The sequence below is a fragment of the Sciurus vulgaris genome (genome assembly GCF_902686455.1).
Source record: "Sciurus vulgaris genome assembly, chromosome: 1".
NCBI lineage: Eukaryota > Metazoa > Chordata > Mammalia > Rodentia > Sciuridae > Sciurus > Sciurus vulgaris.
Window position 1 is genome coordinate 75,284,857 of NC_136461.1, and position 23,551 is coordinate 75,308,407.

General features: G+C 38.8%; 2 long non-coding RNA genes across 2 annotated transcripts in view; one reads left to right on the forward strand and one right to left on the reverse strand.

The window, feature by feature from the left end:
* LOC306668274 overlaps positions 1 to 23,551 on the reverse strand; it is a 56,248-nt gene that overhangs the window by 27,733 nt on the left and 4,964 nt on the right. The window contains exon 3 of the long non-coding RNA XR_013765806.1: positions 22,703 to 22,823. This is a non-coding gene — a long non-coding RNA (uncharacterized lncRNA). The remainder of the gene's footprint in view (positions 1 to 22,702; positions 22,824 to 23,551) is intronic.
* LOC306668292 overlaps positions 16,402 to 23,551 on the forward strand; it is a 56,412-nt gene continuing 49,262 nt past the window's right edge. The window contains exon 1 of the long non-coding RNA XR_013765837.1: positions 16,402 to 16,496. This is a non-coding gene — a long non-coding RNA (uncharacterized lncRNA). The remainder of the gene's footprint in view (positions 16,497 to 23,551) is intronic.

Consider the following 23,551-nt stretch of genomic DNA (forward strand, 5'->3'; position numbering starts at 1 on the left):
TATTTCTTAAATTACTAATAACCTTACCGAGTCAGACAAATTATCAAGTATATGAACTACAGTTGAACACAAACTCATTTTATTTGATGAAGGCAAGAAAAATACCAAGATTTCCATTTTGAGAGTAAAACTGCCAGGGTGAATTACTTGGAATGCAGTTCAACATGATGAAATGCCATAAATTATACTGAAATTTTCTTTGTGTAGGTATTCAGTACTGTATGCTTTTATTGATAAAGCAGCAATTTCTTCCTCCTTTTTTATGAGGACTAACAATTCCCTGGGAAAGAATTTGACTTCTATTAGCTGACTACAGCACTCATAGGGAACCCTCTTCTTGTCTTTTACTAATTTTAGCAGGGAAAAAAAAAGTCCCCTCTGAGAAGGTCTGCCTTGTACCCTGAGCATAATGTCACCTGCCCTGGGTCTTTTTGGTCCTTTTGTAGAAGTAGCTCAAGAGAGCAAGGCATTTACTCAAGTTGAAAGTAGGAGCCAATGTGGAAAGCGTTCTCAGATACGACGTAACAAATGTACTGCTGCATAAAGATGCTTTTTCAAACAAAAGTTTGGCAGAGCTCAGGAATGGGAACAGAAGGTAATACAGAGTTCTCCCAGGCTGCACTTGAAGCTCTCGAAGCGTGCTGGATGAGTCCCCACACAGTTTTCCCCAACTGGGCATGCGTTTTGGCAGTCAGTCTACTGTTTAGGTTCTGCCATTTGATTTTCAAGAAATTGCTACAGTATACAAAAGTTAAAAAGAAATCGAGGCTTTTAACTTCCATATGTTCGAGTAAAGTCTTCAATAGTGACCAGCTACATGCCAAAAGAACCTGTTTGAAAGCTTGGATGAAACCTCTGCAGAGTCAAAGGAAAAGGTCTTGTCCATTCCCTCTGCATTAGTCACTCTGTAAAAGATTAATCCTAATAAACTACTTTCTACAGGCCAGCACACCCAGGCTTTGCATTACATACCTATGATTTCTCAATATTTAGGCCAAAATGTGTACACTGTGATGCTGGTAGATATCGTCTTTCCAGAAACCATTAACCACAGAATTAGCTGTAATAACTTAGTGAGTTTAAGGAAAGACGCCAAGCAGGGGGTGATTCAGAGTCGTGGGAGAAGCTGTTCTCAAAGCAGAATGAAAGAACACGTCGATGGAACGTTTGCTTCTAAAAACAGAAGAAGAAAGCCAGTCCAGTCTCCTTTCATTTCATCTGAGACACCGCCATCTCTTCCTCTGAGTCATTGCCGGGTCAGTTTTCAGCAGGTAGTGCGGCTGGCTTAATTGATTTCATCAGTTAATGGCAGCCACTGTGATGGAATTGGAAGTGTTTTATTCAAAGAATCAGCATGCAGAAGGAACTTCCTGATGCTTTTGCCAGACCCTGGGAGGATGACTGTACAGAGGATGGCTATGTGACCCAAGAGATTGCAGCAGTTCACCACCTTTGCACTGTGACACAACTCCCCTCTAGCCACGGTTGAGCCGCTGGCAGAGGGGCCTGTTGTGTGAATGTGTTTCTGGGAGTTAAGGGTTGATGCCCAGCATCCTTATTCCAATGCAGGTCTGCAATTAAACTTCATTTCTATTCTAGGATGCTTTCCCATATAATTTTTTTTAATTTTATTTTTTTCACTGTCTCTTTAGTTTTTGTTACAGTTGAGACCGAGAAGACAAAAAATGGTAGAGCAAGCAGAAAAGATACAAAACGGAGAGGCAACAAAGAGGGAACAAGGAGCAGAAAGAATAATTCCCGTGAGCAATAGCACTCAATTTGAATTCAACTCCAAAATAAACATTTACTGAGCTGTATATATAGCCATAGGCATAGCACAGTGCTAAGTGATGTCAACTTAGCAAGCAGACTGTGGCACAGCCCCTCATCTTAAAAGACTTAGATTTTAGTGGGAAAGAGATCAATAAAATTTTCTGACATCGTTTTTGTACTTTCTGCCAAGCTCTGGAACCAAGCGAAACACTTTACAGGTCTATCACTTTTAGTCCTCACTGTACCATGTGATTAAGTATCATTATTTTTATCTCCATTTTGTTGATAAGGAGCCTGAGGCCCAGAATAGTTAAGTAATTTTGTCTAAAATCACATAACCAGTGAATGAACAATCTAGGAACCAAACCTAACCTATACTCGGGGATTGTGTTCTTTGGGATTATGACATATTATCTCACCAAGGATACAATGAATAATAGTACCAGTCTATTGAAAGAAAGGCTGAAACAGAGGCAGGAGAAAGTTCTTTATGGGAACAAAGGAAAGAAAAACAAATTTTAACTAGTTTCATTAGGAATTTGCTGTGGTTCCATGGTTGTTTCATGCCTTCAAGAGGTTATAAGGAGCTTTCAATGTCAGTGGAAGGTCATTTTCAGGAACTGAATTGCCTCCTGCCTTTCTGATTCAGGATGTTACACACAAGTGGAAGAGAGGCTTTGAGATGGCCCTGTCTGTTAGGATGGTCTGTGTTGTTCAACTTGGAGCTGCTAATCAGCACGTGGCTACTGAAACTTAAAATATGACTTGAAAGGTGGAGAAAATAGCTCTTAAATTTGATTTAAATTAATTTGCATTTAAAAGTTAAAATCATTTTTAAAACATTTATTTGGGGACCATTTAGTCATGTGAGTCTGCTCTTTCAATGTTATAAAGTCTCAATATATATATCATGTACTTCTGATGAAAAGTTAATATCTGATTGATATTCTGTAGGTATAAAATACAAACTAAATTTTGAAAACTTAGAAAGTTAGAATATAAAACATCTCAATTTTTTGTACCATTTTGGATATGTTAAATATAATATATTATCAATTACATTTTTAACCTTTTTTTTTTTTTTTTTGCGGTGCTAGGGATTGAACCCAGGGCCTTGTGCTTGCAAGGCAAGCACTCTACCAACTGAGCTATATCTCCAGCCCTTTTTAACTTATTTTTAATGTAGCTACTAGAAAATCTGAAATGATACATGTGACCAATTATTTCTTTTGGACAGTGTTCGTTTAGACTAAGAAAAAGACTTTACTATGGGAACCTGGAAGAAAGTGGGGGAGATCAATAAAATCTGGTGAACAAAATCTTCAGCGTCTGTGAACTTAATACCCAGCACATTTTGTTTTGAAGGAGGAAGTAGCAGAGTAATTGGTATATACCTGAACCTGGGGTGGACAACTTGCAAAATCAAAAAGCGGGGCCAATAGGGCATGATGTTAGGCAATAAGAAGCTAGAGTTGTCACGTCATCCCAGGAATTATGGAAAGAAGCAGAAGACACTTGTGGGTACTCAGTCTACCTTTCTCCATAAGATCAGCACCATAAAATCAGCAACTGGGGGCTGGGGTTGTGGCTCCGTGATAGAGTGCTTGCCTAACAGGTGTGAGGCACTGGGTTTGATTCTCAGTGCCGCATATAAATAAAAATAAATAAATAAAGATCCACTGACAACTAAAAAACAAAATTAAAAATACCAGCAACTGGTAAGTTAAGGATTTAGTTGAATTTATTTTGTGCCCATTTCAACATTTTCTCAATGCAGTGTGATTTTGATGAAATATGTCTTTAACTAGTTTCTTAGGTACCTTTCTTTGTTAGTGGCAGAAAATTCAAACCATGCAAATCCTGAACAGTGCAAGGAAAACTTCTCTTTAGCTCTTCAATGTCATAACTACAAACCCCACGCCAGTCTCCTTTTCCTGAACTTTCAGTGGTTTTCAGGTCTCCTTGGGTGTCCAATCACCCTAGAAAACCTAATCTGTGATTAGTAGATCTTTTCACACAATCTTGGTATGTGTGTGTTTGTGTGTGTCAACATCAGTTACCATATCTGAGCCAAATTTGGAAGGGGAGAATGTCAAAAGTCCATCCATCTCTGTAGGGTGATCTCAATAGCACATCATTCTGGTTGACAGTTCTCTTCTTTCAACTTACTAAAATATTCCTCATTTCCCTTTGATTTTTATTGTTGCTATGATAATTTTGCTATTGGTATAATTTTATTCTTCAAATATGCATTTTTCTTCTCCTTGGTGGCTTTTAGAAGCTTCTTTCATACTTCGGAGTTCTGAAGTTTTGCTGTGATATATGTAGGTGTGGATTCAATTATATTTATCATGTACGGAAATACTTCTACTTCCTGAATCTTATAATCCATGATATCGATTTTGGAACAATTTCTCAATGATCATTTCAATATTATCTCTTTTTAATTCTGTCCATTTTACTCTAGATTCCTTTGGAATACCTTTCTTCCACATTAGCCATAACTTCATCTTTTATCTTACATTAGAAGAATACTTCTATTTTCCTATTTTGTAATTCTTTCTTTAGCTAGATCTAATCTTATTTAAAAAGATTAATTATATATTATTATCTATATTTTTAGAATTACATATGCTGTATTCCATTTTTCAAATTACTGACAGCCCTTTTTATAGTATATTATTTTATCATTCTTTCATTGCCTTTTAAAATATTTGATCAACTTAAACATAATTATTCTATAGTATCTAAATTTCTTACGTGAATAATCCTCTGCTTCCTGCATGCAATGACTTTATTTATGGAGAATATTTTCTACCATGCTTCATAAATTCTGATTTGTGATCCCGTTTTGAATCAAGATTATCTGAGAGACTCATATTCACCTTGTTGAGGGTTTACACCTCCACCAAAACTTAGTTTGCTTTTACATAGCAAGCATGTGATTTGGGTCTCTGACCTGTAAACATCCTAGTTTGAGGTGGTCTGTACTCACATTTGTACTTCAAATTTGAAAGACTTCAGTCTAAAGAAAAGTATGAAGTTCTAAATTCTCAAGTTGTTATGGTTTAGATATGAGATGTATGAAGATTAGATTATGAGAAAAGATTATATTATGAGAGCTGTAACTTAATCACTGAATTAATCCATTTGGTAGATTAATAATTTTAAAACTAACTGGGCAGTAACTCTAGGCAGATAGGGCGTGGCTAGAGGAAGTAGGTTACTGGGGGTGTGCCATTAGGGTTTGTATTTTGTTCCTGGTGCCTAAATCCCTCTCTCTGCTTTTGGTGTGCCATGAACTGAGTAGCTTTCCCCCACCATGCTATTCTGTCATGATGTTCTGTCTCATCTTGGACCTGGAGGAATGGAGTTAACTGACCATGGACTGAACCTCTAAAACCATGAGCCAAAATAAGCCACGCCTTTTTCTTATCAGGTATTTTGGCACAGAGATGAAAAGCTGTCTAATACAAGGTGTATAGTCCTTTCCCTTACTTGTTTTTTTTTTTTTTTTTTTTTTTAACTTTAACTCATCTTTATTAAAAGTTACCTGTTCAGACAAACCTATTTGTTTTATTAAGCATATGGCTTAGGTCTGTGAATATTACTTGGTTAACATTAAAAACTAATGGCCTCCATGAAGTCATTGCCCATAGTAAGAGACCATATGAAAGAATCATTATACTTCTCAAGGTAATGAATTCATGGAATTAAGTTGTTGGCTGGCAATTTTCATGTATACTCCGTTGATCACTTCTAAAAGCATTTTTCTTTGTATTACTTTCATCTTCTTTTTTTTTTTTTTTCTTTTTTTTTTATTGTAAACAAATGGGATACATGTTGTTTCTCTGTTTGTACATGGCGTAAAGGCATACCATTTGTGTAATCATAAATTTACATAGAGTAATGTTGTTTGATTCATTCTGTTATTTTTTCCCTTCCCCCCACCCCTCCCACCCCTCTTTACCCTCTACACAGTACTTCCTTCCTCCATACTTGCCCCCCTCCCTAACCCTAACTCTAACCCTAACACTAACCCTTCCCTCCCCCCCATTATGTGTCATCCTCCACTTATTAGCGATATCATTCGTCCTTTGGCTTTTTGAGATTGGCTTATCTCACTTAGCATGATATTCTCCAATTTCATCCATTTGCCTGCAAATGCCATAATTTTATCATTCTTTATGGCTGAGTAATATATTCCATTGTATATATATACCACAGTTTCTTTATCCACTCATCAATTGAAGGGCATCTAGGTTGGTTCCACAGTCTGGCTATTGTGAATTGAGCAGCTATGAACATTGATGTGGCTGTATCTCTGTAGTATGCTGATTTTAAGTCCTTTGGGTATAGGCCAAGGAGTGGGATAGCTGGGTCAAATGGAGGGTCCATTCCAAGTTTTCTAACGACTCTCCACACTGCTTTCCAGAGTGGTTGCACCAATTTGCAGCCCCACCAGCAATGTATGAGTGTACCTTATCCTCGCCAACACCTGTTGTTGCTCATATTCTTGATAATCGCCATTCTAATTGGGGTGAGATGGAATCTTAGGGTGGTTTTGATTTGCATTTCTCTTATTACTAGAGATGTTGAACATTTTTCCATATGTTTGTTGATTGCTTGTAGATCTTCTTCTGTGAAGTGTCTATTCATTTCCTTAGCCCCTTTGTCGACTGGATTATTTGACTTCTTGGAGTAGAGTTTTTTGAGTTCTTTATAGATTCTGGAGATATAGTGCTCTATCTGAAGTATGATTGGCAAAGATATTCTCCCACTCTGTAGGCTCTTTCTTCGCATTGCTGATAGTTTCCTTTGCTGAGAGAAAGCTTTTTAGTTTGAATATATCCCAGTGGTTGATTCTAGCTTTTATGTCTTGTGCTATGGGAGTCCTGTTAAGGATGTCTAATCCTAAACCAACAAGTTGAAGATTTGGACCTACTTTTTCTTCTATAATCTGCAGGGTCTCTGGTCTGATTCCAAGGTCCTTAATCCATTTTGAGTTGAGTTTCGTGCATGGTGAGAGATATGGGTTTAGTTTCATTCTGTTGCATATGGATTTCCAATTCTCCCAGCACCATTTGTTGAAGAGGCTATCTTTTCTCCATTGCATATTTTTGGCACCTTTGTCTAGTATGAGAAAATTGTATTTATTTGGGTTTGTGTCCGTGTCCTCTATTCTGTACCATTGATCTACCTTTCTATTTTGGTACCAATACCATGCCGTTTTTGTTACTATTGCTTTGTAGTAGAGTTGAAGATCTGGTATTGCAATACCCCCTGTTTCACTCTTCCTGCTAAGGATTGCTTTAGCTATTCTGGGTTTCTTATTCTTCCAGATGAATTTCATAATTGCTTCCTCTATTTCTGTAAGGTATGTCATTGGGATTTTAATTGGAATTGCATTGAATTTGTATAGCACTTTAGGTAGTATGGCCATTTTGACAATATTAATTCTTCCTATCCAAGAACATGGAAGATCTTTCCATCTTCTAAGGTGTTCTTTAATTTCTTTCTTTAGTGTTGTATAGTTCTCATTGTAGAGGTCTTTCACCTCTTTTGTGAGATTGATTCCCAAGTATTTTATTTTTTTCGAGGCTATTGTGAATGGGGTATTTTTCCTAATTTCTCTTTCTGAAGATTCATCACTTATGTATAAAAATGCGTTGGATTTATGAGCATTGATCTTGTAACCTGCTACTTTACTGAAATCACTTATGAGTTCTAAGAGTTTTCTGGTGGAATTTCCAGGTTCCTCTAAATATATAATCATGTCATCAGCGAACAGGGATAGTTTGAGTTCTTCTTTTCCAATTCGTATCCCTTTAATTTCTTTGGTTTGTCTAATTGCTCTGGCCAGAGTCTCAAGAACGATGTTGAATAGAAGTGGTGAAAGAGGGCATCCCTGCCTTGTTCCAGTTTTTAGGGGGAATGCTTTCAGTTTTTCACCATTTAGAATGATATTAGCCATGGGCTTAGTATAAATGGCCTTTACAATGTTAAGGAATGTTCCCAATATCCCTATTTGTTCTAGTGTTTTGAGCATGAAGGGGTGCTGTATTTTATCAAATGCTTTTTCTGCATCTATTGAAATAATCATGTGATTCTTGACTTTAAGTCTATTAATATGGTGAATTACGTTTATTGATTTCCTGATGTTGAACCAACCTTGCATCCCTGGGATAAAACCCACTTGATCATGGTGCACTATCTTTTTAATATGTTTTTGTAAGCAATTTGCTAAAATTTTGTTGAGAATTTTTGCGTCAATGTTCATTAAGGATATTGGTCTGAAATTTTCTTTCCTTGATGAGTCTCTGTCTGGTTTAGGTATCAGTGTGATATTGGCTTCATAGAATGAGTTTGGGAGGGTTCCCTTCTCTTCTATTTTATGGAATACTTTGAGAAGTATTGGAATGAGCTCTTCTTTAAAGATTTTGTAGAACTCGGCTGAGAACCCATCTGGTCCCGGACTTTTCTTTGTTGGTAGGCTTTTGATGACTTCTTCTATTTCAGTACTTGAAATTGGTCTATTTAAATTGTTTATGTCCTCCTCATTCAGTTTAGGCAATTCATATGTCTCTAGAAACCTGTTGATGTCTTCGAAATTTTCTATTTTGTTGGAGTATAGATTTTCAAAATAGCTTCTAATTATGTTCTGTATTTCCATCCTGTCTGTTGTGATATTTCCTTGTTCATTCCGAATTTTAGTGATTTGGGTTTTCTCTCGTCTTCTCTTTGTTAGTGTGGCTAAAGGTTTATCAATTTTGTTTATTTTTTCAAAGAACCAACTATTTATTTTGTCAATTTTTTGTATTGTTTCTTTTGTTTCAATTTCATTGATTTCAGCTCTGAGTTTAACTATTTCCTGTCTTCTACTACTTTTGGTGCTGTTCTGTTCTTCTTTTTCTAGGGCTTTGAGCTGTAGTGTTAGGTCATTTATTTGTTGAGTTTTACTTCTTTTATTAAATGCGCTCCATGAAATAAATTTCCCTCTAAGTACTGCTTTCATAGTGTCCCAGAGAATTTGATATGATGTTTCTTTGTTCTCATTTACCTCTAAGAATTTTTTAATTTCCTTCCTAATATCTTCTGTTATCCATTCATCATATAATAGCATATTGTTTAATCTCCAGATGTTGGAATAGTTTCTGTGTTTTACTCTTTCATTTATTTCTAACTTCAATCCATTATGATCTGATAGAATACATGGTAGTGTCTCTATCTTCTTGTATTTGCTACCATTAGCTTTGTGGCATAATATATGGTCTATTTTAGAGAAGGATCCATGTGCTGCTGAGAAGAAAGTGTATTCGCTCTTGGTTGGATGGTATATTCTATAAATGTCCGTTAAGTCTAAATTATTGATTGTGTTATTGAGATCTATGGTTTCTTTGTTCAATTTTTGTCTGGAAGATCTGTCCAGTGGTGAGAGAGGCGTGTTAAAATCACCTAGTATTATTGTGTTATGGTCTATTTGGTTTCTGAAATTGAGAAGGATTTGTTTGACATACATGGATGAGCCACTGTTTGGGGCATAGATGTTTATGATTGTTATATCTTGCTGATTTATGCTTCCCTTAAGCAGTATGAAATGACCTTCTTTATCCCTTCTGACTAACTTTGGCTTGAAGTCCACATTATCGGAAATGAGGATGGATACTCCAGCTTTTTTGCTGAGTCCATGTGCATGGTATGTTTTTCCCCATCCTTTCACCTTTAGTCTATGGGTATCTTTTTCTATGAGGTGAGTCTCTTGCAGGCAACATATTGTTGGACCTTTCTTTTTAATCCAATCTGCCAGTCTATGTCTTTTGATTGATGAATTCAGGCCATTAACATTCAGGGTTATTATAGAGATATGATTTGGTTTCCCGGTCATTTGGTTCATTTTTTATTTATTTGTTTGACACAACTTGTTTCCTCCTTTATTTGACAATTCCTTTAGGATAATTCCTCCCTTTGCTGATTTGCTTCTTTGTTTTTCATCTCTTCCTCATGGAATATTTTGCTGAGAATGTTCTGTAATGCTGGCTTTCTTTTTGTAAATTCTTTTAGCTTTTGTTTATCATGGAAGGATTTTATTTCATCGTCAAATTTGAAGGTAAGTTTTGCTGGGTATAAGATTCTTGGTTGGCATCCATTTTCTTTCAGGGCTTGAAAAATGTTGTTCCAGGCCCTTCTAGCTTTTAGGGTCTGGATTGAAAAATCTGCTGATATGCGTATTGGTTTCCCCCTGAATGTAATTTGGTTCTTTTCTCTCACAGCCTTTAAAATTCTGTCTTTATTTTGTATGTTAGGTATTTTCATTATAATGTGCCTTGGTGTGGGTCTGTTGTAATTTTGTGTATTTGGAGTCCTGTAAGCCTCTTGAACTTGATTTTCCATTTCATTCTTCAGATTTGGGAAATTTTCTGATATTATTTCATTGAATAAATTGTTCATTCCTTTGGCTTGTTTCTCTAGGCCTTCCTCAATCCCAATAATTCTTAAATTTGGCCTTTTCATGATATCCCATAATTCTTGCAGATTCTGTTCATGATTTCTTACCATCTTCTCTGTTTGTTCAACTTTGTTTTCAAGGTTAAATATTTTGTCTTCATTGTCTGAGGTTCTGTCTTCCAGGTGTTCTATCCTATTGGATATGCTTTCTATGGAGTTCTTAATTTGGTTTATTGTTTCCTTCATGTCAAGGATTTCTGTTTGGTTTTTTTTTTCAATATCTCTAACTCTTTATTGAAATGATCTTTTGCTTCCTGTATTTGCTCTTTTAACTGTCGATTGGTGCGATCATTCAATGCTTGCATTTGCTCTTTCATCTCATCGTTTGCTTCTCTGATCATTTTAATTATGTACATTCTGAACTCCTTTTCTGTCATTTCTTCTGCCATGCTGTCATTGGGTTTTATTGATGTAACATCTAGATTTGTTTGCAGCATTTTCTTTCCTTGTTTTCTTATATTGTTCAGGTATCAGTGGACCGCTGAGATATTGCAGATTTCCTCTATTGACTTACAATATCCCTGAAGATTTCTATATATATCCCCTCTTAGCCTTCAGTAGGCTGAAGTCTTGGAGGAAGTTGATAATGCGGTGCTCCACAAGGAAGCTGCCTCTCTAGGAGTGGTGGCCTTCAGGTGGGGTATAATCCCTGCTAGTGGGCAGAGGTGCCTCCACTTGTTGACCAATGGTCATCCAAAGGGGACCTAGGCTGCGGGCTGAGGAAAAGCCTGTTTGGGCCTGAGTCTCTGGTTTTACCGTCCTTGTGGGGAAACCTCACCTGGCAGGGAAGACTCACCCAGTGGGGAGGTCTCGCTGGTCAGTTCCCTCCTAGAGGTTCCCCTCAATTTACAGATACCGCCTGGGCTGGGCTGCCTTCCTCTGTAAAGTTCCCAGGGGTCCAGCCCTACCTTCTGGGCCTGGGAGCCTCACCCTTCGCATATAAATCTCCTCAGGCTGCCCCTCCTCAGAGAATCTGCCCGCAGGCCTAGAACCTTCGCTCCGCCCTAAGCCTGTCTCTGTGTGGCTCTTCCACCAAGAAGCCTCCTATATCCTGGGACCCTGCTCTGCACCTAATCGCCTGGCTATGTGGCCCCTCCTCTGAGCAGCCACCTGGGGCCCCGTACAATTGCTCTGAGACCCAGAGACCCGCCACACGCCTTTCCTCCAGACAGCCGCCCAGTATTCCGGTGCGGTCACTAGGAGTCCAAGAAACTCACTGCGTGCCTCCACCTCCCACCAACCACCTGTAGCCCTGGGCAATCAATCACTCCGAGTCAAAGTGACCCTCCCCGTTCCTCCACCTTCTCCAGATAACCCCCCGGGGGTTCAGGAGCGGTCACTCTGAGTGGCTCTGAATCCACGTGACCCGCTGCACGGGTCCTCTGGGCAACCACCCGGAGCTCTGGTGCGGCCACTCAAGACCATGCGACCCACCACGCTTCTCCTCCAGGCAGCCCCCCTGTGTTCAGGAGCTGTCACTTTAAGACCAAACAACTCACCACTCGCCTTCTCCTCTGAGCAGCCGCCTGGAGCACTAATGCAGTCACTGCGAGTCCAAACGACCCGCCGCGCTCCTCCTCCTCCTCCTACTCCTCCGGGCAGGCCCCGGTGTTCAGAAGTGGTCAGAGTTCAAACAGCTCGCCACGCAGCCCCTCCTCTGGCAACCGCCTGTAGCTCTGGTGTAGTCACCTCGAATCCAAGCGGCCGCGCTGCTCTTCCTCCTCCTTGTCCTCAGGGCAGGCCCCGGGGTTCAGAAGCAGTCGTTCTGAGTCAAACAGCTCGCCCCGCGGCTTCTCCTCTGGCAACCGCCTGTAGCTCTGGTGCAGTCACTCCAAATCCACGTGGCCACGCTCCTCCTCCTCCTCCTCAGGGCAGGCCCCGGTGTTCTGAGTCCACACAGCTCTCCTCACCACTCCTCCCTGGGCAGCTGCTGGAGCCCCAGTCCCCTTACTTGTTTATACAGAAAAGCATCCTTACTGTTTTCCTATACCAATGGGGAGGGGTTTTAAATTTATGCTGTGCAATTCCAGATTCATAGCAGTTGTACCACTCTTCGTTCTTGGTGCTTCCAGTCCTTGCTCTTACCCTTTGGTTGCTGAGAATGTTAGCCCCTTCCTACTAGCACAGCTCTAGATCACTGCACTGCTTGTTAATTTCTTATTTATTTTTGAAACCTGGGTTTCTTGCAACCTTGCCTATGCATTTAAAAGGATGTGTGTTATAATTTTTCTCTTAAGTTTCTATATGTTTGATAGCTTGGAGAGTTTTCAAGTTATCTAGTCTGTAGTACTGGAAAACACTAGAATGTGGACCATGTCAAATCTCACGTATTCCTGGATACATTTGGAGTAAATAAAGGAGTGGTATCTTCATACAGTAACCTACCTAGAACTTTAAGGCCACATATGTCTCTGGTGCAAAATGCAGAAGAGTTGTGCCTTGTTGGTATACATGCATATGTATCCATAAATACACATTTATTTGTGTATGTAAATGGATACATATATAGACATAGATATCTGACTTTGGAAATTACTGCTTGTCAGTTTCTGCTTCTGTCTTGCCCAGCTGTGTTTCTTGTTTCTCCTGAGGGAAGACCCTTACCACAGTTCCCAAAGCAGTCTAGATTCATAGTTGGCAACAGCTGTGTCTCTCACAGGACCAGAGCATGAAATATGATCACTCCAGTCCTAGCCGTTGTGGTCCTATATTTTATGTGGTACTAATCAAACCCGGGACTGTTGCTTCTTAAAGTCCATTGGGTTATTGAGTTGCCATCTTTCTTTATGTGCCCAAGTTTCTAGACTTGAGATATTCATTAATTTTTTGCCCACTTTCTTGAAATCCCTATTCTGAGGAACTCTGAATTCTGATCCACTTTATTCTTGCTAGTATCTTTCCCTGGGGATAGAGCATCTGCCACCGATTGATGATATAATGCTTGAGGTACTACAACTTTGGTTAAGCCTCTTAGAGCAAATTCCCAAGTACAGTTTGCTTGAATTCTCTACATACACTTTGAGTGAGTTCCAGGTCATCCTCTTGGAAAACCTGGTACATAAAGATTCCTGGTTTGTTTGTTCTGGCTATGTTCTTTAGACACCATGACTTGCATAACTTTTCTATGTTCATGGAAGTACCATTAATGTTCACAACAAAATTTCCAGTCATTATCAACCATTTCTTTCAAGATGAATGAATAAATATTTTAATCTCTAGGAGTGACTAATTATATATATATATATATCTAATTATACACACACACACATACACTCACACACATACATATATATGTATTCTCTACAGAAGATTAGTTGTCAAAGTATTCATCTAGGATAATAATTTTGATATTTATTTGCAAACTTGCCTTAGTTACTAATCATGAAAATGGAGATAAGATCTCCTTTGTCCCTGGATTTTCATTTTTACAATAAGATAAAACTTCTTTCTACAATTGTTCTCATTATGCATATTCAATTCCTATTCTTTCACCAATGAACTTGGAGTCACTATGGGAACTCTACAATAAAAATTGATTACTTGAAACTTCAAAACACAGATACCCTCAATATTTTAGTATTAGGACAAAATGTGTATTTCAGTCTTTTATAAGTGTGGTGCAAGGTGAGAAAAAAAAGAATCCACAAAATTAGTGGATGAGGGAACATAACTGATTAGAATAAAGACATGGTGCCAATAAGGATTTTGAAGAGGGGAGGGATGAGCTGTGAGAAATCAGGGGGATGAGGAGGAAATGGAAGGAAATGAAGAAGGAGCTATTCAAAGAAGAGGAAGACATATCCACAAAGAAAAACCAGAAAGAATTGGGAAACAATTTTATTACCCAGACAAAGACACTGGGCAAACACCTCTAAAATGATAGAAAAGAACAAAGACCCTGCTGCAGGAAAGGAGGGTCCTTTTTGAGGGAGGGGAAAGTGGAGGTAAGGTTTGGTGGAGTGTCTGGCAGACATTTATTCAACTGGATCTTGTAAAATTTATTTCTGGAATTTAGAATTGGAAAGTTGGATGTAACAGAATATTTAAGTAAAAAAACTATGTAAAATATACCAATAGCAAAAATATGAAGTCAAGTCTTATATAACTTTTAAAACATTAATCTTATTTTTCCTCAGGAAATGATTATAATTCCATCCATAACCATAAGAGAGATTAATTTAAAATTTAAAAAACCTTCACATGCTCAAATTATTCTTAATAATCTGGAGATAGAATGTGTTTTGTGGGAGTTAGAAATAAAAATAAAGGATATAAAAGAATGCCATCAAGTAGAAAACCAGCTGAGGTTTTTTTTTTTTATAAGAAGTCTAAAAGAAACATGCATTTAACATATTTTTTCATATTCAAACATATTAGTCATATTCAATGAATTTTAAAATATCACCATATACTTCATAAATGTAATTCAAAAAAGTTTGCTAATTTTCACTTCCCTAATCTGCAAACCTCCAGTTCTCACAAAGCAGCCCGCAGTCTTACTTCACTTCTCAGTGAAGATTTAATAGCTGAGAGCTCTATCGTGTTCTCATATTACTAAGACTTCATTACTTTTACATGCCACACTACAGGACACTTACTAATATACTATTAAGTATTATCATAAATAATTAAAATGCAACTACACTTGACAAAATGAAAGAACAAAGTGTATTCTGTGTTGCAGTCAACTTGTGTGTATGTTGGCTGGAGTGAGCCAAGTACATATTTTAAAAATAGAAAAATCAATTACCAAGAGCGACCTCAGTCGGACTGCAATGGGTTTACCTCTCATTAGTGTGAGTTAGTGAGGTCTTTTTCTGGCTCCTACCTGCCAATTAAATCATAGAGCCATTATATCATTATCACAGTTAAATTAAAAAAAAAATTTAAGTACCAAGAGAGCTTTGTCTTGGTGCCAGCCTCCTCCACATAGCTCTGCTTTCCATTCTTCATTGATTTGGAGGAATCACTAACCAGTCCCTCCCTTGTCCCACACACCCGAGGTAAGAATTTAATATCCTATTACTTGGTCAACATATATTTGGAAGTGCATGCCATGTGGTTAGCACTGTGTGAACAATGTCCAGGATATTTAAGGGTAAGTAATAGTCTTTGTCTTCAAGGAATTTAGTGCACAAAGTGGTGGAAAAGAAGATCAGCATAGAAGAAAGAAAGAGAATAACCAGCATTGGAACACACAGAATACCACCTTGGACCATGTGGTCTTCACTCCTGGGCTGCATATTACATGACACTGAATCTAGAAAAGTTTCCTAGACTCTATAAGACTGGAATAAGCATTGGTCATAAGTGCTCTGCTGGTATCCTGCAGTTACTCTGTCAAAAGTTGCCCATTTATGTAGCTGTCATATAGTGTAATCCATGTGATGTAATATAGTGTTTCTCACCAGGGCATATGCATCCCAAGGACAGGGAGAAAATCTTGTTCTAGGCATGGGTTCCCTCTCATGGAGTACCCTGCACAGAAAGCAGGAGCACACAGTGGCAGGAGGCTGGAGACCAGGTGGGGCTGAGGCACCCAGGCCCTGCTAAAGAGTTTGACCATGAATGGCACAGGCAGATCTGAATTTTGAGAAAAGCCCCCAGTCCATAGTGTGTTGAGGAACAGAGTAAAAGTGAATATGGGGAGTTCAGATAATTTGAAATCAACATTTAGTTAAGTAAAGAGGGGTGGCCAAAATCAACATGTGTTTGTGGTGTGATTTACTCAAATTTGGGTAATCGCCAGATTTTCTTGGCCAGTAGCTTGAAAGTATGGTTTCTGCTCTGTTGTTATGAATCAGCTCATTATTCCTGAAGGTAAACAACTTAAATTACATTACCCTCACTTTTGATAAACTTTGATAGTTAAGAGTATTTGCTGTGTTAGAGGTTGTATATAGATATGGAAGCAAATTAAAGGCAACACAGAAATACCTTCATGTAGTTCTCCTTACTCTCTTAGCAGGTGGCTCTGCTGAGATATTCCAAATGGAGCATTTTTGTTTTCTGAATCTATTATTAGTTGCTAATCTCACTAGGTGTGTGGTCCAGACTGCTGCATTTTTAATAGTGATTTGTCATTCCACATGTTGGGGAATAGGAAGTCGTCCAATCAGTGTGCAAGGACAACTCGTGCTGCTTTGGTTCCTGGGAGATGTAGCTCTAGAAGGGCAGCACGCAGTTTTGTGAGGTACAGCTAACTCCACTGGATCCCGGTAGGTGCACTGGTCCTCTCACCCCTTCCTCTCCCCACCTGAGGTCTCTGTGTGGCTCTGTATTGCTCCTGGGGTCACTTCTAACAGTTGGAATAGGTTCTGCCCAGCTCTGCATGAACTGGCTGCTTCCTATCAACCACGGAATTTTAATCTCATCCCTTTCTCTCCCATGGTCAGGCACGCAGGTTTCCCTTCAGAGTCTACATGTACCTTCTTTTTTTGATGAAGGACAGGTCACCCCCTCCTGCACTCTGCCTGGAGAACTCCTGACCGGGTCCCCAACTTCCCCTCTAACTGTATAATTGATTCCTGCTGTTTCTCTAAATCAAAGTTCAATCATTAATTTTTCAGGCTGGCCTTCTCTGAGACCCTCCCACCACTACCTCTACCCCAGGCTGGGTAAAACTGACTCGTTTTTACCCACATGGTACCATATAATTATCCTTCACACTACTTAACACTTGTACTTTTAATTAATTTATTTACATCATTATTTGATGCCTCTCCCTCATCAAACTGTGAGCTCTGTGGGGATAGTAATCATGTCTATTTTTGTATAACATTAGGTACCTAAATGTTAGCATGGTACTTGGAGTGTAGTAGATGCTCAATAAATATTTTTGAAAAAAGTAAATGACTAAGTGAATGGATATTTAATTATAGTAACAACATGTTCCTTAATTTTCACTCTCTCTGTGTTCTCCTAGCCATTGGTTGTAGCTTATAGTTTTCTCTGCACTTCACTTTGAGTTACTTGTGTGGTAGCTGTAGATTTTCTAATTGCCTTTCTTAATATGGTAGCTGGAAGGGCAGAGGCTGGATCCTAAGAAGTCTGATACAAACCCACTGGGGTAACATTTCAGCTTCCCAGTGTGCTCTCTTGCAGCTGAGAAGAGACAATAAAGCCAATTCCAAAGGACTAAGAGACTCTAAAGAGACCTTATTTGTACAGGACTCCTGGGCTCATTTTCTGCCATTTAAAAGGGAGGCTCCACCTTATGGGCTTTTATTTTATTTTATTGTTTTTAGGTTAAAAAGGTAGGATTTAAAGGGAATTAATTGGTCTCAAGTAAAAACTAGCAACTGTACTAAAATCATGAACTATAGGACATCATAAATCCACTTAAGAGTTCCTTTTTTGGGCTTTCCCAGGGGGCTTTCTGGAAATAGGAATATTGAACACGTTCCTCATAACTTGAGAGAAGTACAATTCATTTTCTCCCCCCTTCTATTATACATATGTGGGACCCCTACCCTCCTCATACACAGAAATTACTTAAGGGTCAGTGTAACATTTGACTAACTTTGTGTTCCTCTTTAATTCATTCTTACTGCATGCATGCAGTTCTCTGCTTGCATGTGACCTCTCTGGTGGTGGTGGTGGGGACAGGAAGACTTGGAGGAGGTGATCACTGGGCAATGGAGGAAGGCAACAGGTAATCAAAAAGCGGTAACAATTTAAAGCATAACTCTTCCCACTGTTGGTTCGGTGACCAAGATTCCCCCGAATCCTCTAGCTTCTGGTTGTCACAAACACGGCCCTGGAAGCAGAGACCATGTGGTCCCAGGGAGAGTGGAGAGGGCCTGCTTCCAGCAGCATCAGCTGCTGTAGGAAGCAAATTTGCTCTCAGAGGGGAAGGCAGCAAAGCTGGCCAGGGGCCTGCTGGGAGACTTGCTTTTAGTCCTGTTTAAAGTTGCAATAAAATGGCACAAAGTAGTTTTGAAGCCTCCTTTGAACAATTTTATCATCTGTTCCCTTTGCCACAGAAGGGTAAAGTTGATAAACTGCTAAATAATCAACCTTTGTATATTTCATTTGAAAACTTTAAAATTTTAAAGACTCATTTTATGGCCCTGATAAAGCATGACAAGGACTCAATGCTGTCCTCTTTGCACTCTTCTGTGGGTGGATTGGAGATGCTTGGTTTAATAGCATGCTAAGGGACTGTCACTGGCCTGGATTACATCCCCAGTCCATGACTCACTGATTGGAGAGAGTAACTACTCCTGGGAACCAACAATTTCATGTATTTCCAGGGAAGAGGCTGAGCCCAAGATAGAAGTGGAATCCAGTCTTTCAGTATCAATTGGGGGAAATAAATCATATTTATTGGGAGAGAACCATACCGATGGGAAGTAGATCCCAGATTAAGGTGGGAGGAACCCAACAGCACAATTATTCAATACTGAAATATTCGTTGATTTTTATAAAGATAGAGATCAGGTTAATACATTTTTGGACTTTCAGTGTTTTGTGCTGTTTGGCACATATTAGGTGCTTTATACATACTTGTTTGATAAAAATATAGACAAGTGAATAAGCAAACTGAATAAACCTCAAGTGGAATTGTCCTCATGTTAGTTTCCTAAGACTTTTGTAATGAAGCGCTCTGTGTGGCTTAAACAACAGAAATTTCTTGTCTCTCAGTTTTGGAAGCAGAAAAGCTGGGACCAGAGTTCACCAGAGTCATGCTCCCTGTGGAGGTTCCAGGCTTCTTTTCTAACTTCTGGTAGTTTTTTCATTTGTGGTAGCACAACACAAGTCTTCACGTGGTATTCTCCCTGGGTGCACATCAGTTTCCAGATTCCTTCTCTTTGTAAAGACACCGGCCATATAGGATTAGGGATTCACCCTATTCCAAAAGGACCTCTTCTTAACTAATTGCATCTGCAAAAAATTCTATCTAAGGTCACATTTTGAAGAACTAGAGGTAAGGACTTTGTGTTAGCATTGTATTACTGTGACCAAAATACCTGGCATAAATAACTCAAGGGAGGAAAAGTATATTTTGGCTGACCATTTCAGATGTTTCAGTTAATGGTCTGCCAGCTCCATTTCTCTAGGCCTTAGTGAGACATCATGGAGCAAGCCCATGGCAGAGGAAAAGTGATTAACACAGCAGCTGGGAAGCAAAGAAACAGAGAGGAAGGGGTCAGAGAGATGAACCCTTCCAGGCAGGGTATACCCCCAATGACCTGCTCACTCTATTCAACTGACAATGGATTAATCCACCGATGAGGTCAGAGCCCTCCTGACCCAATCATTTCCTCAAAACTCCACCTCTGAACACATGAGGTTTTGGGGGACATTCTACATCCAAACCATGAACAGACTTTGACATATGAGTTTAGGGTGGACACAGTTTAACCTAAAACACCTTCTTTTATACTATGCCTACACTTAGAAGTTGGATTGTTTTTATAAATATTCAAAGAGCAACCATTTGTTGAGTACTTTTCTGGGTGTCAAGAGATAAGTGTTCTAGACTCAGCTCATCCATAAAAATAAACAAAAATTTCAGTTGAGCTAATAAAGGGATTAGGATATAAAGTCTTTAAGATGCTTTTAACTCAAAAGTTCTATGATTTTCCTAGCTATCCACACCGCTTATGGCCCTGCCTTAGTGTTCCCTGTGGCATATTTAGATTAGATTTTCAGAATTCTGCAGCAATTGAGTCCAACCATGTTTCATTGAACAGTTTAAGAGCTTGGCCCTCCTGCTTCAAGGAGATCGATGTTCTGAATTCAGGAAGACAGGGACCATGTCTATTTCACTTACTGATGAATTCCTATAACTAACACAATGCTTGGCATTCTATACTCAAAAACAGTAAATCATAAATATGTGCTGGATAAAGATTGAATGAATGAATGAATGCATGAATGAATGAAGGTACTTACTTCAATATTTTCTCCATGAATTTATCAAACTTGTTCAGTTCCACATATGTTTAAATTTCTTTCTCATTATTAACATTCCCCTGTAACTACCAACTACAGGGTAACTTAGAGCTCAGAAATCTCAGGTTCAATGTTCATAAATCAATGGTTATCTATATATTGAATAATTTTAAGACATGCATTAGATTATGTGAAGTATTTTGAGTATAATGAAGATATCAAGAGATAGTAAAAATATCTACCATATGGAAAATGACAGGAAACTACAAATGTCCTTCATGCAGTCTGGTGGACATTATCACCTCCCCGAGGTTGTTTCCTAATAAGTTTTACAGTTGATATTTTGTTACATATGTAAATTGCTTTATTTAAAAAAAATTGTACTAGGGATTAAACCCAAGGAAATTTTACCTCTGAGTTACATCCTCAGCCCTTTTTGTTTTTTTTTATTTTGAGACAGTGTCTTACTAAGTTGCTTAGGGTCTCACTAAGTTGCTGAGGCTGGCCTCAGACTTGGTATCTTCCTGCCTCAGCCTCCTGAAAGACTGGGATCACAGGCATGTGCCACCATGCCCAGAAGTTCAGATTGCTTTATGTAATGGGACACTCATGTATTCATGAAGTAAAAATGCATAGTAGAAATCCGAGAAATATAGAAACCATTAATTTCTGTGTTACCCTAAAACAGAAGTGGGCCATGTATGGAACTCAATGGATTGTGCCAACATTTGGTTGAGAACAGTTTATGAATTATAAAAATTATAAAATTTCTTTTTTTATTACTAGTCAAAGTCCCAGAGAAAATTGATCTTTCCTACTGTTTCCAGGGCTTTGATGTTATTTCTTATTTTCAAGGTTTGAGATTTTAAACTAGTCCTAATGAAATGGAGAGGGAAGAACATCCAAAACTGCTGAATCACATCTGGCTAAGCAATTCCACCAATAACTGGACTTTGAAAGGGAACATAACCTGCTAAGAACAATAACAAGCAAAATTTATGAAGTAACCTGATTCTTAAAGCATTTTAATAATTTGAGAAAATTTTAAGTTAGGGGGAGTAGAATCCCAGGAGTAGTTAACTGGATCCATTTCCACCTAACCCAGGTAACCCCTTGCTAGTGGAACTGCAGCAAGCCATTAGCCTGGAATGGGAGAACTGTTTGAAAAATCTTACAGGGTGCAGAGGTGCCTTGTCTTGCTGAACAGGATTCTTCCCGTGACGATGTTAGAACATTTTATCTAGTTTAATTTTTCTTCTACATCCTGGTTTCATTTATGAGACTGTTCAGTTCTCTGAGGCTGTAGCCAAATATCAGGAAAGTTTTTCTGCCAAAGAAGAAAAGATTTCCATTTGACAGAAATACCGTTCAGAGTGATTGATTTAAAAGTGCTGAACTCATATTCAGAGCCTGAAATCCAGGAACCACCAGCTGGGTTGGGATTCAAAATCACAAGGCTGGAGTGAGTTTCTGAGTTGTGAAGCATTAAGCAGTGGGGGCAATTGGTTTTCTCACCTATCTCACAAGGGATGGAGGAAGGGAAACATTTAAGAATTAAGAAAAGAAATTTCAGGACTGTTGAGTTACTGCCTCTTGCTCTGCTAGAGGCAGAATCAGCTTAGTAGGGAAACTTTGGTGAGGAATTTAATACATCTTTTGGTGACTGTGAATTGTTTAAAAGGGGAGTTGGGAGAAGACAAAATAAATAATAGTGGAGGAAACCGTATAGACCAGTCACTTTACTAAGGCTGGACTTACTAAATATGTAGGTGTCTGAGAGTATAATGGACCTATTTAGAATAAGCAAAGCATTTCCAGGGTGTGACTAAAAGGAGTTGGTCTACTGGAAAATGTATCTTTTGAATATTCTGCAAGAAACCGTAAGCACAAACAATGGAGCTGGGAGATTAGGGCATATAATGTTAACTTACTCTTTTAATTTGTGTACCATGGTTTTTCACAGATGGATTTATCAGCAGTTTATTCCCCCACCCCCAAAAGCCTGCCAAGCTATTTCCTTGCATGCCATTTTAAATAAAAGCATTTTTAAAGGGGACACAATGTTAAGGGAGATATATAAATAAGACCAGTGCTAATTACGGTGTCTAAAAAGAATTGTCTTGATCCTGTAAATTGCAGCATAACTGCTTACTCAGAGGAGAGAGTTCCATTCTGGAACTGCACCTTCCATCAAGTCACGGAGTGTAAATCTGGGCAATAAATGATCAGGAGGTACTGTACTGTGTAACTTGTACAATGTTCATAAAAGAAATTAATGAACAAATAAATATTCTCTGATGGACGAGCTGGCAAAAATATAGCTTGCAGAAATGCCTTCCTCTTTAGTGGGGAGAATGGCACGGAAGTGACATCTCTTTGAACAGTGTGTCTGGTCTCACAGAGATTAATGCTTGGCAAGTAATCTCAGTGCCTGATCTGAGAGCCTTGACATAGGCCAAACCCCTGTGGCTGTCAGTGGGGGATCTGCCTGTGGGAAGGATGCAGGATCAAGGTAGTTTCTCACCTTCTGGTCACAAAGCCTCCGACCCACTTGAAATTCTCAGAGAACTCAGTAGTGATTTGTATCCAGATAGAACTTTATGGGTCTTCATTCTGAATAGAAGTAACCCCAAAAGCTTGAAAATCTGTTTAAAAAAAAAAAAAGATATGATTGTGTCAGCTGGTATATTCTGAGTTTCGGTGGGATGGTCCAAAGCACTCCAAGCTGCTTTTGTTAAGATGCATACATAATGCACACCACCAGAAACACCACTCTTGGATGCCTGTATCTTAGGCAGGGGTATATAGTGACTCTGTGGCCTGGAATAGCCAGTTCTAATTCTGGGGTGGCCTTTAAGGTTCTAATAAATATAACTCTATTTCAAAATTATGTCCCACCATTTAAAAAACGAAATACAGTTGTCCCTTGGGATCCATGGGAGAGTGTTCCAGGCCTCTGCAGATATCAAAGCTACTGATGCTCAAGTCCTTTATATAAAATGGTATAGCATTTGCATATGACCTGGACATATCTTCTCCAGACTTGACATTGTCTCTATATCACTCATAATACCTTATATAATGTAAGTCCTACATAAATAATTGTTATATTGATTTTTTTAAGGAATAATGACAAGAAAAATAGTCTATATGTGTTCATACACAGTTGTTATTGTTGTTGTTGTTTTTGTACTGGGGATTGAACCCAGGGATGCTTAATCCCTTAACCACATCCCCAGCCCTTTTTATTTTATATTTTGAGACAGGGTCTCACTAAGTTGTTTAGAGTCTTCCTAAATTGCTGAAGCTGGCTTTGAACTTTCGATCCTCCTGCCTCAGCCTCCCGAGACACTGGGATTATAAGCATATGCCA